Source organism: Stegodyphus dumicola, chromosome 4 (assembly GCF_044657685.1).
Source record: "Stegodyphus dumicola isolate Sdum_Otavi_A_Nest chromosome 4, ASM4465768v1".
In the NCBI taxonomy this organism is placed as follows: domain Eukaryota; kingdom Metazoa; phylum Arthropoda; class Arachnida; order Araneae; family Eresidae; genus Stegodyphus; species Stegodyphus dumicola.
This window is the reverse complement of record NC_140771.1, coordinates 155,145,967-155,162,164: the sequence shown is the minus strand read 5'-3', so window position 1 is coordinate 155,162,164 and position 16,198 is coordinate 155,145,967. Positions and strand designations below refer to the sequence as shown.

The window sequence follows — 16,198 nt, the reverse complement described above, 5'->3', positions numbered from 1 at the left end:
TAACAAGATATTACAACCTCTCCCCCCTCCAGATAAACTTTAATATTTATATTTTTATAAATTAAAGTTTGCGGGTTTTTTTTTTTTTTTTCAAAACAACAATATCAGCACAATACAGAATTGAAATACAAGATATAACATAATAACATACACTGAGAAAGAGAGGAAGGAACAAAATATTTTTTATCTATATAGAGAAACAAATTATTTAATCAGGACAGGGAGTACGACTTAATACGTCTACATTTTTATGGCTTTTACCACTTCGATGAACGATCGTGTAATTGTAGGGTTGTAGTACTAGTGCCCATCTCATAAGTCGTGGATTTAGACTCACATTATTTTTGAGCCAAACTAAGGGATTATGATCGGTCATGATGAGGAATTTAGTATGCCCGTCTAAATAACATTGAAGTTTCTTTACAGCAAATATTATGGCGGCGCATTCCTTTTCTGTGGTACAGTACTTTTTTTCAGTTTCTGTAAACTTCTTACTGAGGTATAATACTGGATGTTCATTGTCTCGTTCATCTTTTTGAGCTAAAATGACACCCATACCAGAGTCTGAAACATCAATTTGCAAAATAAACTTCTTATTGAAATCAGGCGAGTGTGACAAAGGCTTTTGTGGCAGTTTTGCTTCTTCAACAACTCGCTCTTGTCTGTTTAGTTTCTTTAAAAACTTCTCTTTGACTTGCATCTCAACTCCAGAACTTGGCAAGTCATCTGGAACTTTTAACTGAGAATCGTTTAATTTTGTCAGTTCTTTCTTGTCAGATAGTTTTTGCTCTTTGCGAGATGAATCTTTGTTCTTATCTGTTACTTGCACTCTCATTGAATGTGGCAACTTTGAGTATCCTTTATCATATTTGTGCTTCTTTGCTAAGTTTTCTGACGCGAGCTTATATTCTGAAAGTATTTTTAATTTCTTAGCCTTAGAAGCACTTCCATGAGTTCTTTTATTAGAAGTTCTTTGATCTGTTGTTAACAAACTGTCAAACACATCTTTGCTTTTTGGAGAAGAAGGAACTGGGGAACTTGTAGGAGAATACTCATACACACTATCCACAGAAGATGAATCAGCAGGTAAATAAGGTGAGTCAACATCCATATCAATAATTTCAGTTTTCTCATCAGTAGATGAACGCTTAGATTGTGTGTCTGATTTCTGTGAAGCATTAGCATTGACTCTTAGGAGGGTGCGCATTGACCAAATTATTCTGAGTTTTAGCACTATTATTTGTTTGGTTCTGCATCAAAGTTGTGCAGTTCTGCATTTGATCCCTATATTTTTCAGGAATAACAATTATTTCATTTTCATTTCCATTTTTATATAATTTCTTTTTCATCAACAGCCCGTTCTCTTTTGCTGTGAAATCATTTCCGAAATTTTCACTTTTAGCTTCGCTAAGCAATGAGGCTAGATCTTTGCTTTGATGCTGAGATTCAATTAATTCCTTTGAATTAGCATTAATTATTTTCTTAATTTCCTTGTCTTTCTCATCTTGCGGTAAAATATCTTCGTCAGACTCAATAACAGACAGTTTTTCTTTTTTCCCCATTTCGGTGTCTCTACTTCGATCTCCTTCTCGAGATCGTTTTACTTGAGATCGTGTCAAAACCGCATTTATTTTTTCTAAATTTAAGAATGATTTATTTTTGAACAATTGTGCAGTTTTGTTACCCAATACATAACTTCCGGGATCATTTGTAACAACAGCTGCCTTTGTCTTTATATTACCAAGTTCGCAATTAATTTCAACTTCCGCTAACGGTAGACACACTAAATGGTCATTTAAAAGATATTGTACCCAGACATGTTCTCCAGTCATTTTTGCGTTATCTATGTATTTCCGAGAAATAACATCAACAGTGGGTCCTGTGTCTCGACGAATAGGCATTTCATACCCATTCACTAAACCGTTAATTGTATATGTCTCTAACAAATCATCATTTGAAGATACGCAATTTACCTTTTCATTTGGTTTTAAGCGAGGACACTGAGGCTTAAAATGTTCATATGATCCACACTCAAAACAACGTGGTCGATATCTTTTGTCATATAAATTTTCTTGGTTTTTGTTTTGGACCTGATTCCTTTGCTGATGATCTTTCTTGTATTTTGAATCATCCCATCTATCAGAATGCTTAAAATGAGGCGGATGCTCTATTTTTTTCACAAAATTATCATAACGCGGTTTAAATGATCCTTTGTTAAATTTCTCAGTCTGATTGGTAGAAAATTTCGGTTTTATTGTTTTTCTCACATCTCCAAAATCTTCAATTTTCTTAACCATTTCAGTAGGTGAAATGATGATTGTCTATTGATCCATAAAATGTTCTTTGAAATCAGGAGAAGTACGCTTTTTTATTTGATCAACCAGCATGAGATCTTTTAGCTGTTCAAAAGTTTTAATGTTTAATCCGTTAAGCCATCCTTCTAAATAATTTTTTAATTCATAGTAGAAATCATACCAAGTACTTTCAGTAGATTTTTGGTGTTTATTAAATAGTTGTCGAAATTTTTCCGCAGTCAATTTATATCGTTGTAACAGTAAAGTTTTTACATATTCATACTTTTTCGCTTCCTCTTCTGGTTCTCTAGCAATAAGCTGAACAATGTCAGGAGGCAGTAATGAAATAAGTTGAGTCACTTGATTTTCAGCAGGTATATTCATTATTTTAGCTTGACGCTCAAATAACACCAGGAATAAACTTATTTCATCTTCTTTAGGGTTGAAACGTGGCATGACATCGTGAATTCTGATTTTTAAAGGCTGCTCAGGTAACTTTCTAGTTTCTGCCGGCTGTGCTGTGGCAGCTAAGGCTCCTATATACCAGGCTGAATCATCAGGCATTCGCGCTCCCAAGTGGGAGATTTAATGGCGGCTGTGTAGTTACGGTGCAACAATTTTTTGTGTTTTTTTTTTTGTGTGTAAAATGGGCGGATGTACAGCTATTAATTGTTCAAATCATTCACGGAAAGGTCATACATTGGTAAAATTTTCTAAAAATGAAGAAAGAAGAAAAATATGGGTAAATAATTGCCGAAGAGACAATTGGAAACCTGGTCCAGGCGCTGAACTTTACTTAGTAAGTATAATGTTAATTACGCCTTCATTTAGAGTTTATATCTTCTCTGATGTTTATAATGTGCAAGTAAAGTGAAATTCTTGTGTACAATAACCTGAGTATCTGCTAATTTCTGTAATAATAGCTATAATTAAATTAGTCTAGGGTTAATGTACCCGTCGCCAAACATCGCCAATGTAGATGTTTTGAATGTGGAAAAGAAATTTCTCTGCTAATATAAAGCGCGGATTTTGTTTTCCTGTGCTAATTGTGGAATTTATACTAATGTAACATGAAAATCATTAGCATATTGAAATTTATTAAAAAATAAATAATAATTTGGAAAGTCAAGATAAAATCTGAATGTTTGCTAAAGATATATGTAACATTATACTATAGTTGCAATATCGTTGGAATGATATATAATTTTTTTCTTTATTTTATAATCGCTATTGTTAAAAAGTTAGATGAGTTGTTTATGCACGGTGCCCACTACTGTTTCTTGGTTAAAATAACTTCCAGAATTTTGACATTGACATCTGAAGTCAATAGAATAAATTGAATAGTGTGAGACAAAATATATATAATGACTTCAATAATTGCAAGGATTGTGCAAGTTTATTTATAATCACAGTATTATACAATTTGGCAATGGAGTAAAGATTTAGAAATGAATGCAGAACATTCAAATTAGTATTTTCTTGTTTCTAATATATAGAAATATAGTCTATTTTCCAGTATAAAAGTTTTACTTATAAGTATGGGAAAGCAGATTTGTTTCATGCATGATCTTTATAATACTGCTATGAAATGAATGAATTTTAATCTGTAAACAATTTTTTGTTAATATTGAAATGCGTTTCATTGGGTACATTTTTAGGCACTTGTGGATCATGTCGGACAACATGCAATAGAAAAAAGATGTCCGTGTGCATAAATTTTCCCATTGTGTTACTTCATTTTATCTAAATTTCAAGGATAATTCTTTTCATTTTTATATGGCATGTTATCAGTATAAAGGCTAATGAAAATAAATTGGTATGTGTATCTGTTTTTGAAGTGTAATGCTTAAATAAAAAGATGGTGTGTGTTTCTTCATTTAAACAAAATTTCAAGGATAGTATTTTTCAGTGTTTGTTATTTCTCAATGTAAAGGGTAACAAGGGGGGAAAAAACTGGTATGGTATATCTGTTTTTTAAGCATGATAATTTTATTTATTTCTTTAGTGATGCATATATATATAGAGAAGGTGTTTGGTACAACTGAAGTTATAATAAATCTAATTTTACTAGATCTCTCCCTCCCCTCAGGTGTAGAAAATTTTCAAGTGCAGAAAGTTTATTTGCAGAATTAATTCATTTCTGATAAACTTATTATCATTAATTTTTTATATAACATGTTATTAAGTTACACATTTGACTACTGTGTAATAAAATTGTATTTAGGGCAAAAAATTAACTATAATTTTGCATCTGGTGACTAATATCATATGCTTCTAAGAATATTACTTTAACTTTTTCCAGAATTTTTGTATTTCAGGAACATGAAACTGTTATTTTGATATACTTAAATAATAAAAGTGTGTATCTGAATCAATTAATGGATACAAATATTTTACAGTTATTTTTAGAAGATATTTGCCATATCGCTTCTAATAATTCATAAAGTATGTTAAAATATAGGTAAATAATTTGGTGCAGAATTCAAATTTAGGGTTTAAAATATAGTGAATCATAAGACTAAATGATTTTTATTGTCATGATTTGCCTGGGCTTAAGAATGTACTTTTCGCCCGGTGGAAATTGTCATCAAACTGTCCTGAACAGGCTTTTTGTTGATAATAACTTCCAGGCTTATCAGTACCTCCTTTTGAGTGGAGGGTATGCAAATATAGTACCCAATTTAAATTACATTGTGATTGTAATAATATTGTGATATTAAATAAGTGATTATAATTACAATTTAGGTAATTGCATTGTAATTATATTACATTGTATCTGTGCATAATCGATATTGTTGTAAGTGCATAATCGAATTGTAATAATATAATCTATTCGCAATTACAAAATAATTATAAATGCAGTTACATCTTAAATAGAGGCCATTTTAATACTTTTAAATTTTCGCAAGATAACTTCCCATTAAGGTTCATTTGGAGGAAACTATGCAAATACTAAAAAAGAAGTTATGCAATTTACATATTTTGTACAGTACTTTCTTGTTATAATGCTGTTCAATATATCTTCAATACTTTTGTAAATTTAATGACATTCTTTGCAATCACTGTGGTGCTTTAAAAAGAAGTTTCTTAGTTATGCTTTCTAATAAGAATGGGTTTAAAATTAAGTATTATGTATAATAACTAGAAGTTAAAAAAACTTGACTGCATGAAAATGCTGTTGCTGTGTAAAATAAAAAATAAGCTTTCTTTTATGCTTTGAAATGAATTACATGTGGTTAAGTCGTCCTTTTACAATTTAAGAATGTGGTTAACACACATTCTTAAATTGGACAGGTTTTACCTAAATTATTAGTATAAAATATATAAACTATGAATTATTTTGTAACATAACTCAAATTACAAAATTCATTCTATATACGTTCAAAGTTATTATCTTTTATGGAATAACTGTTTTTTAATTTAGGTAAAAATTGGATTTTTAGAAGTATTACAAATACAATGCAACGCAAAGGTGATCTGATTGAAGAGGAAGGACTTTTTATTACGGTTTCTAGTTCGTATTTATATTACATTTGATGAAAAGCATCCAAAACACAGAATGCTGTACTTTCTTCTTCCATATATGTTATGAAATATTTCACACATTTGAAAGAAAGTGTTTCTTCAGAATCTTGCACAATTATTTCCATATACCTCAGACTTAAATGACAACATATTCTTAGGTTATTTTTTTAGTATGAATTTACAGTGCTTTTATGGAAATTTTTGTTAAAATGTCATTAAGATAAATTTATTTGCACACTCTACGCTTTAACTATTTCCCCATTTGACACTATTTAAAGTTTTTATTCATATCTTATTTATTTTAGTCTGCTAACGAAACTGAAACATCTAAAGACTAAGTTATTTTGAATATGTTTACAAAATATACGCGAAATTTTTATTTAAGTGAAAACGTCTATATACTATTCGAGAATTAATAAATTATCCGAAAAGTTTATATGCGCTGAATGCCGCGCGTCTATAAAATAAATCTTTAAAAAAACAGCAGATATTCAGACAGCGTGTTCGATAAACGCGCCAAAATTGGCAGCGCGTTCACTCCCTCGCCAAGAGAGAAAAGTTGGTGATTCAGCCTGGTTTAGAGGAGCCTTAGTGGCAGCCATTGCTTCCAGCTGAAGTTTCTATAGCTCAAAGGCTCTAATTCGCTCTTCTCTTTCAAGCTCTTCTTTTCTTTCTTCTCTTTCGCGTTCCCTTTCTCTTTCTTCTCTTTCGCGTTCTTTTTCTCTTTCTTTCCTTTCGCGTTCCTTTTCTCTTTCTTCTCTTTCGCGTTCTTCTCTTCTTTCTCTTTCTTCTCTTTCGCGTTCCTTTTCTCTTTCTCTTTCTTCTCTTTCGCATTCTTCTTTTCGTTCCCTTTCTTCTCTAATTGCAGCCAGTAGTTCTCGAGTAAACTCCTCATCATAATCGGGACTTTTAGTAATCAGTTTATGCAACTGAGCAATCTTAAATTCAGGTTTCACGGTTAAACCTAACTCTTCTGCTAGCACTTTTAAATCCTGTTTTTTACTCCTAGCTAAGAAAGACATGTTGACACAAGTTACTTTTAATAGGCTTCCTTTTGAAATTCAATCTAAAAGCTCATACTTGTATTAAAAATATATAATTTCTGGCGAGATTTAATTTCTCGAATACGAAATTCACACTAACCAATTGGAGAGAATTATTTAAACAACTTTGCCAGGTTGGCACAAAATAATTTAATACTACGTCGGGTTGACATTTTAACTCACTATTCACAAGCCTCGTTAGCTATAACTATATAAACACCTTTGTCAGTCAGGCAATACAATGGAATTTTACCAACGTCAGTTTGACGATTTTACTATCTATCTCCACGCCTGGTTGGCGATAACAAAAACAATTTTTGCCAGTTTGGCAATAGAACTTTTAGAATATACAATCTGTAATACTTCGGGATACGTTACTATCTACCACACGCCTGGATGACGAGAACTTAGACTTTGCCAATTCTGCAGTATAATCAATTCACTCTACGTCAGTTTGACGTTATTACTTATTTTCCCGCGCCTGCTTGGCAACAAATTCAAAAACTCAGCTAGCAGTTCTTTTTTTTTTTTTTTTTTTTTTTTTTTTTTTTTTTTATAAATGCCGGGATGGCTTACACATATCAATTATCAACATAAAATTTCAATACAAATAAAAGTAAAGCATAAATAATAATTTCAAAATACTTCTTTACCACGAATATCAATTATAAATTTAAGCTGAATAATTTTGGGGTCAGTTATTTTAAACAAAATCTTTCACGATAAACTATAATTCTGAAATAAAGTATTAAAATTCAATAAAAGCTTTTTTAAGAAAACCAAAAGTTAATCTTATCTTCAGAGATCAGCAGTATCCTATTTTTGACAGTTTTTGCTCGGACGCAAGTTACAGAAGCACAGAAGATAACCTTTGAATGATCCGCTTCAAATCTGGCTTTATAACGACAGACTTCTTACATCCATTTCTCCTTGAAATAAATAAATATAAAAAAAAAAAAAAAAAAAAAAAAAAAAACTTGGCAATTGGTATCAGCAAACTTGTTCTAAAAAATTCAGTAAATTTCTGGGATTAGGAGACCAGCAATATCGAAATTGATAATTGCACTCCTAATTTCCAGTATCTCGGTGGAACCTCCAATTTATTAAGACTGTAATGTATTTTGCAGTAATTTACAAAACAGACAATCTTCTTAGTAGAACATAAATTTTATTTCTAGTTCACGGTGATAGACAAATTTTATACAATTCTTAAGTGGCAAAATTTTCATCCTACTCCTAGCTGTAAAATCTTCAGAATACTCATCTTTTTTTAACAATATCTCTCGTTGCTGAGTAACGGTTTGATACAAATATGTCGTTGCCACTTCAACACTAATTATACTTATTTATTAAATAACAAGATATTACAATATGTATACACTCACGTACAGTCGTATGTAGATATTGCATATATGAACATGTACATCCCTACATGCCTGCATACTTACATAGTACATTTCTGAATTCGGTCCTGATAACAGAACAGTACCAAAAATCATTACAATAGAAATACTTCTAACTTTCCATTTATACAAATAATTCTGCGAGTTGACTACGTGCCAATACCGCGGCCTAGTGCTTTAGAATACGAATTCTATAAGATAATAGTAAATAAAATAATAGAATAAAATCTCTTTTTTTTAAACATTGTATTGATCAATATGTTTAAAAAAATCTGCATAGAAATACTAAGTAATTAATCCATTAACATTACATACCGAAGGGCCTGGGATCGCTTTTGGCTACCCTAACCACTATACTATCTGGGCGGCTGCAAATTTAAATTTTTTCTCCAATTTTTGTCTTACGGGAGTCATATATTTTGTATTTCATTTTCTATACTGATCATAAATTTTTCCTAAGCAAAGGGACTGAGCGAATTGTATAAAAAGTTAGATTACCCAATTTTTTATAAAACTGATTTTTTTTAAATTTTTAAATGCCAAAACATAAATATTTGCATCATTTAAAACATTTTTGCAATCGGAAGTATTTGTCTACGACTAACGATTGCGAAAATAAAGTCGGGGTGACAACATTTGAAGACAAGGGGTAATAATAATAATAATAATTGTCTACGTGCTTCGTCATTAGACACTGCACGGACTTGACTCAACTGAGAGACCCCTATATTAGGCGAGGGGAGTGTCACTAGTCATCGTTCCCTAAAAGGATAAAGCTGTCCTATGTTACCACCATGGGCTCCCAGTCCAAAGTAGCAGACTTTGAATATTCACTAAAACCACGGCTACCTCCTAGGTCACCACACCTGGTTCTCAGGTTACACCGTGGCGGGGAACGTGCAAGCGTGGAGATCTGACTGGTCGTCTAAAAATGCTTACGCCAGTACTACGCGGGCTCGGACCCTTATCGCTGCGGGCCAGCCACACCAAGCGGGGTGCAGAGTGTTTAACCTCTCTCCTCACCAAAAGGCCACCGCTCCTCCGGCAGGCCAACCGCTTGGCGGAGTACAGAGTTCTTAACTCTCTCCTCACAGGGCCCAATCAACCCTCATTCTAACTGTATGAAACGATCTTCCTTCGAGATTCTGAAACCGCCAAGCTCGTGACTTTATATCCCCGTGGCCGATACTGCCTAGGTACGTCAGGGGTGGCCGAACTTCATATCAGTAACAGTAGCACATTAGGATTTAAAAATTTTCGACAGCCGCATCTGAATGTAACTGTATTCTGTAAACAAATTTTTATGAAAAGAAACATTTGAAGCATTTTAATATTAATTTTGCGTTTTTATATTATGGCCTTGGCTACTAATGTTTAAAATTAATTTATGATTAGGAACAGCATGAATTATAAACAAATAGCAAAATTTATTGCATTTTATTTTCCAGCTATCGAAATGAGACGCTACGAGCAACGTTTTGAAACCAAAACCTAGCAATCATGAATCAGAACTAGTTGCCATTCAGCATAAAGAAATTTAAATATAAATATGAACTACTTGTTGCCATTCAGCATAAAAGAAATATAAATATGAATAATTAACAAAATATTAAAGTTAATTTTATAAAATAATTAAACAAATGAACAAATATATAAGATAAAAAATAATTATTTCTCATGCAATAACTGGGCCACTACACTACTCCCCCACCAGTAACTAAGTTACGTTACGAAGATGGAGAAATAGTTAGTAACTAGTATTGCAGTGTTAACCACTATCAGAATAATTTAGCCAGTCCTTGAATCTAACAGGTAAACGTATAGTTCTGCCTGTGCAAGAATGTTTTTGATTCACATCTGAATTTGAATCCGGTCTCTGCAAGTTACTGTAGTTAGGTTGTATCAACTGGGAATTTTCCTCAGCTAAAATATATGCTGGTTTCAAGCGATCCAAGGATACATTAACATGTTTTCCTTTTATGCTAATAGTAAAATATTTGTCCTTGCGATAAATAACAAGAAATGGTCCTTCATAAGGAGGTTCCAGAGGTTTTTCTACCCGATCTATTCCCTGAAACACATGAGAACAAGTTTTTAAGTCTTTATGTACAAATATACGTTCAGATGAATTTTTACGAATTAGTCTAGGTCCAACAACTTCCATCTATTTCTGGAGTTTATTAGCAAAAGTCTCCGATGCTGTCTGGATACTTGGTTCGCTGAAAAACTCTCCAGGAAGTATGAGACTCTGACCATAAACAACTTGCGCAATACAATGATTTGTATCTTCTTGAATAGCAGTACGCAAACCCAAAAGTACTGTTGGTAATGTGTCCGTCCAAGATATGTTGTTGTGGGCTTTTAATGCTGTTTTTAATGTTCTATGAAGGAGCTCAACTTTGCCATTACACGAGGGGTGGTAGGCAGTAGTGTGTTGTAATTTGATGCCACAGATTTTGGACAAAGCTCATAATGTATCACTTTTAAATTAGGACCCAAGATCACTAATGAGTTTACTTGGCGTTCCGAAACGCGCAATCCACTTGCTATAAAAAGCTTTTGCGACATTCTCATCTGAAATATTTTCTAAAGGAATTGCTTCCATCCAATTCGAAAATCTACCTATACAAGTAAGACAATAAATATTCACTTTAGATGGTGGAAGTGGTCCTATGAGATCGATATGGATGACAGAAAATCTTCCTGGTGGTACTTCAAACTCACGTAATTTTGTTTTGGTATGCCGACTGATTTTAGCTTTTTGACAAGGACTGCAGGTTCCTGTCCACAACTGTACATCTTTTTTTCTGTTAGGCCAAATGAATTTTGATGTCATTAATTTCACAGTCGATTTCATTCCTGGATGTGATAAACCACGAATTCGCTGAAAGATGTGTTTTCTGAAAGCCTGAGGAATATACGGCCGAATATGTTTAGTTGTTGTATCACACCACAAATATTTCCCCGAAGGTAGAGAACATTGCTTTAAATTCTTGCAAACTCTTCAGTTCTTCATCTTGAGTTTGTTCATCAGCTATTTTATCACAGTCTATGCATGAAATTTCATTAACTCCAGATAATGTATCAGCCACAATATTATTCTCACCTTTTACATATTTGATATCAGTCGAAAACTGGGAGATGTATTGAAGTTGGCGAGCCTGTCTAGGTGCTGCTTTGTCAAGGTTTTGACGAAAGGCGAATATTAAGGGCTTGTGATCTGCATAAATTGTAAATACTCTTCCTTCTAGATAATGCTTAAAGTATCTAACTGAAAGATATATGCTTAATAGTTCTCTATCATAGGTGCTATATTTTTGCTGAGTATCATTTAATTTTTTAGAAAAAAATGCTATCGGCTTCCACGAGGAGTTTTCGTATTGTTGCAACACTGAGTCAATCGCCATATCTGAAGCATCTGTAAATAACGCCAGAGGTAGTTCAGAATTGGGAAAAGACAACAGTGCTGTGTTCACCAGGTCATTCTTGCACTTTTCAAACTGTTTTTCAGCTTCTTCAGTCCATTCAATTTTACGGTTGTCCCTCTTTTTAGCTCCCTTAAGATACGCATGCAACAATGCTTGATTCTTCGCTACATCCTTTAAATAACGACAATAAAAGTTAAGTATTCCAAGAAAAGTTTTAAGTTCATGAATTGTTTCTGGTCGTTTGTAGTTAGTAATATCTTGAACTCTTTCTGGCAAAGTACGGAAACCCTTAGGTGTAATTAGGTAGCCTAGAAACTCGATTTGTGGAACAGCAAATACGGATTTTGAAACATTAATTCTTAACCCAAATGTATGTAATCTTTCGAAAACTAATTTAAGGTGATTTTCGTGTTCTTCATGCGTACTGGATGCAATGAGTATATCGTTTAAATAGGGAAAACCGAATTCTAATACTCTAAAGACTTCGTGAATAAATCATTGGAACGTTGCAGGAGCATTTTTTAAACCGAAACTCATTACATTAAATTCGTATAAACCGAAAGGAGTGATGATAGCCGTTTTACATTTGTCTTCTTCTGCAATGGGAATTTGAAAATAAGCTTTGAATAAATCAGTTTTAGAAAAAATATTTGTACCTCTTAAAATATGATGAAAATCTTCAATGCGAGGAATTGGGTATCGATCAGGTAACCGTCTGCGCATTCAATCGTCGGTAGTCCCCTAGTCTCCGCAAGGACGATATGAACCATTTTTTTTTTTTTCGTAACAAGGTGCAAGGGGCTTGATCACTGGGAGTTTGATGGTCGAATTATTCCATTGTCAAGCATAAATTTAAATTCCTCTTTAGCTATAGCTAAGCGTTTTGGATCGAGCTATCGTGCCTTTGAATAAACGGGTTGACCATCAGTCGTAATAAAATGTACAAATCATGTTTAATTTGTGTAGGAAAAAGGTTAGGTTTAGAAATTTCGGGATATTTCGACAGTAAATCGAAAATTTTTATGGATTTATTTAATGTGGTTACTGAGTAGTCAGTGGAAATAGCAGCGACATCACACTGGACACAAAGCTGTGTTAAGCCATCAATTAATTGTTTCTTATTTACATCGATAAGCAATTTATATTTGTGAAGAAAGTCAACTCCTAAAATACCTTTTGTGACATCAGCAATTATGAATGGAAATTGAAAATCACGACGTAATCCCAAATCAAGAGTTAGCGTTTTTATGCCATAAGTGGAAATATCTGTGCCATTAGCTGCATACAGTTTGTATTCAGTTTTACATTTATTCTGTGAAGTAACAGGAATTATGCTTACGTCAGCTCCGCTATCAATAAGAAAGTGCAAATTTGATCTTCGGTCACGAACGAATAAACGAAATTTGCGACAATCCTTCATATTTTCTGCAGAAGCGTTTGCCACTGAACCTACTGCAGATTCGAGTTTTCCTGGTTTTGGGAATCGTTTTTTACCCAAGCACACGGAGGCTGGCATTTCTCTGCAATACATTTTGCTCCAAATCGAAAGTGATAGAAACAAAATTTGCCAGTAGGGTCATATCGTTTACGAGATCGGCTTCGAGATCCTGAATTACTTAAATCCCAGTCCCCGCGTCTTGAGCGAATGGTTATTTGATCAATTTTTTGTTCAAGAGAGGAAATTCTTTGCAATAAATCATTTTGCGGGAACGGAAGGGGCATTAGCACTAAATACTTCTGGTTTCCGATTCATATCACTAATTTTATCTGCCATAGACGCTAACTTGGATACATCTTCATCACTAACTAATAATATATTTTTTATTGAGTCAGGTAGCTTTTCCAGCCATAAAGTTTTGATTAGATTTTCAGACACATCTGTAGTAGCAACTGATATCAACTTCTGCAAAAGTTGGCTTGGTTTCATGTCTCCAAGTTCGATGCCAGTAATCAAACGTTTAATCCGTACATTTTCACTTTCTTTGAATAAATGTAATAACCTAATTTTAGCATCCGAATATTTTGTGGCACTATCGTTCGTTGCAATGTCCCAAATATTTTCAACGAACTTAGGTTCAAGCTGTGAAACTAAATAATTAAATTTCGTTTCTTCTGAAACGATATTACTAATTTTGAACTGAGCTTTAACTTGAAAAAACCATATTTCCGGTTTATCAGTCCAAAAAGGAGGTATTTTTACATTCACCATATGAAGCTCCGTGATTGCATCGTATCTTTCGTAGCAGTTTCAGAAGTCATTTGTTGACATTTCGAAAATTAATCAGGGTCACCACGATGTGGCCTTGGCTACTAATGTTTAAAATTAATTTATGATTAGGAACAGCATGAATTATAAACAAATAGCAAAGTTTATTGCATTTTATTTTCCAGCTATCGAAATGCGACGCTACGAGCAACGTTTTGAAACCAAAACCTAGCAATCATGAATCAGAACTAGTTGCCATTCAGCATAAAGAAATTTAAATATAAATATGAACTACTTGTTGCCATTTAGCATAAAACAAATATAAATATGAATAATTAACAAAATATTAATTTTATAAAATAATTAAACGAATGAACAAATATATAAGATAAAAAATAATTATTTCTCATGCAATAACTGGGCCACTACAATATAATTATGGTGACAATTAAATGGTTACGTATCATTTTAATAATGATTATACAAATAAGTATTTGTATTTAATTTCTGACTCAGTAGAAGCGTTCAGTACAGAAAGAAAGAAACTGTCAGTGCACAGTAAATCCAATGTTTTGAGGTTCATTTAAAAAATAATTCACAAGCTAGCAATACTGCAAATAGGATGATGCAATCGGAAGGAAATTTACTTATAAATTGCTGACTATGGCATGAAACTTTCGATTAGGGAAATAAAAATGAAGTTTCATAAACCAAGTGTAATTGAACGGTAGGTACTGGATTGAGGGATCAGCAAAGCAAAGAAAGATTTACATTCCTACCAAAATCTCTTAAGGAAGATGTATTTTAGTTAGAGATATGAATCGAACTATTTAGAATGACGGAAATTTTCCCAGATGTTATGGAAGACTTAATGCACATTTCCATGTTGTTGATCAGAATGCTGATGTTACTAATAGCATTAGCATTCGAATGTTGAATTCACTTCGAGAAAACAAGCAAACAATGATTATCAGAAATTTTTAAAGTCTTGACTGAACAAAGAGTTTAAGTTGTTGAGAATAATTAAATGTGAAAATAACGAACTATAAATATATAAAAAAAAGAAGAATTTTGCTTTTTGTAAATAATGTATATAATTTTTTTCTACATTTTCATTTTCCTTCTGATGTAATTTTCATAATTTGTGCGATATTTTTCGATTAAAGCTTGCCTGACTGAATTAATCTGAAACGTGTATTATACTTGAGTCGACTTTGAGAAGTCTGTCCTTCCCATGAATCCAAAATTTTCGACATGCATAATCATATGAAATAAGTGCTGACATCTGCCTAGCATTACCATTACAAACAAATATTAATGCGCTGTTACTGGAACCTCGCTGAATTCAAAGTAGGTACGCCATGCTTACGTAACCTTATATGAAGCTCCAAAATTAAAGAGTTGCAGCGGAAAAAATAAACGAGGCTCTATCGTATCTTGAAAAATTAGAATCTTGCGAGTGCCCAGTAGTATTAATTTGATCGGCCATTGGATTTGGGTTAGAAAAAATTAGAGTTCCAATTTAAAAAAATCTGACGTGGACACCACATGAGCACGGCTTATAAATTATACACACTTTTGTTGCACTTCATTTAAACTTATTACCTTCAATTATTCTAATTTAATAAATCGACCCCTGAAGACAAGTGCAAAATGGCATCAAAAATTGCAAATTTTAAAATTAAATACTTCGGTCAATTTTTATCGTATGATAAAACAAATGAAATCGAGTCAAACTTCTTGTAAACTTCAAATCATCGAGTCAAATTTCTTGTAATTTAATTTTTTCATAACGAGTCTAAAACTTCCTCAAATATAAACATAGGAAACGGTACACCGCATTAAAAGCTAGACTCCGTTATTTGCCTAAAATTAATTTTTTTTAAACAAGACACTGCCAATTTTCGTCATTTGAAAAACTTCTATGTTTTTGCTGCAACTTCATTTAACATTGTTTCCTCTAATTATTCTAACTTAATTAACCATTTTCTCAAGGCAAAATGAAAACGACATCAAAAATTGCAAATTTTGAAATTAAATGTCCCTGTTAATTTCATCATTTAAAACACTTCTTGAACTGGATGTATATGGCTGCGACCAATGATTTCGAATATAAAAGCCGGGTAAGGACTTTTAAACCGAATAAGGGGGTAGGTATTTATATATATATAAATTTAACAAGCAAGGATGTAATTACAATACTTAAAGACAAATTTGGTCTAAAAAATTTTTTTGCACCATATGCTGCATAAATAAGGAAAGGAGAAATTGTAGAGAGCTCGCCAAAAAGTTACCAGGA

General features: G+C 32.7%; 1 long non-coding RNA gene across 1 annotated transcript; it reads left to right on the top strand.

Annotated features, from left to right (window-relative positions):
- Positions 1–2,769: 2,769 nt before the first annotated feature.
- On the top strand, positions 2,770–4,872 carry LOC146997728 (uncharacterized). Its single transcript, XR_015040806.1, has 2 exons — positions 2,770–3,093; positions 3,953–4,872. It is a non-coding gene; the product is annotated as an uncharacterized LOC146997728 (long non-coding RNA).
- Positions 4,873–16,198: the final 11,326 nt, after the last annotated feature.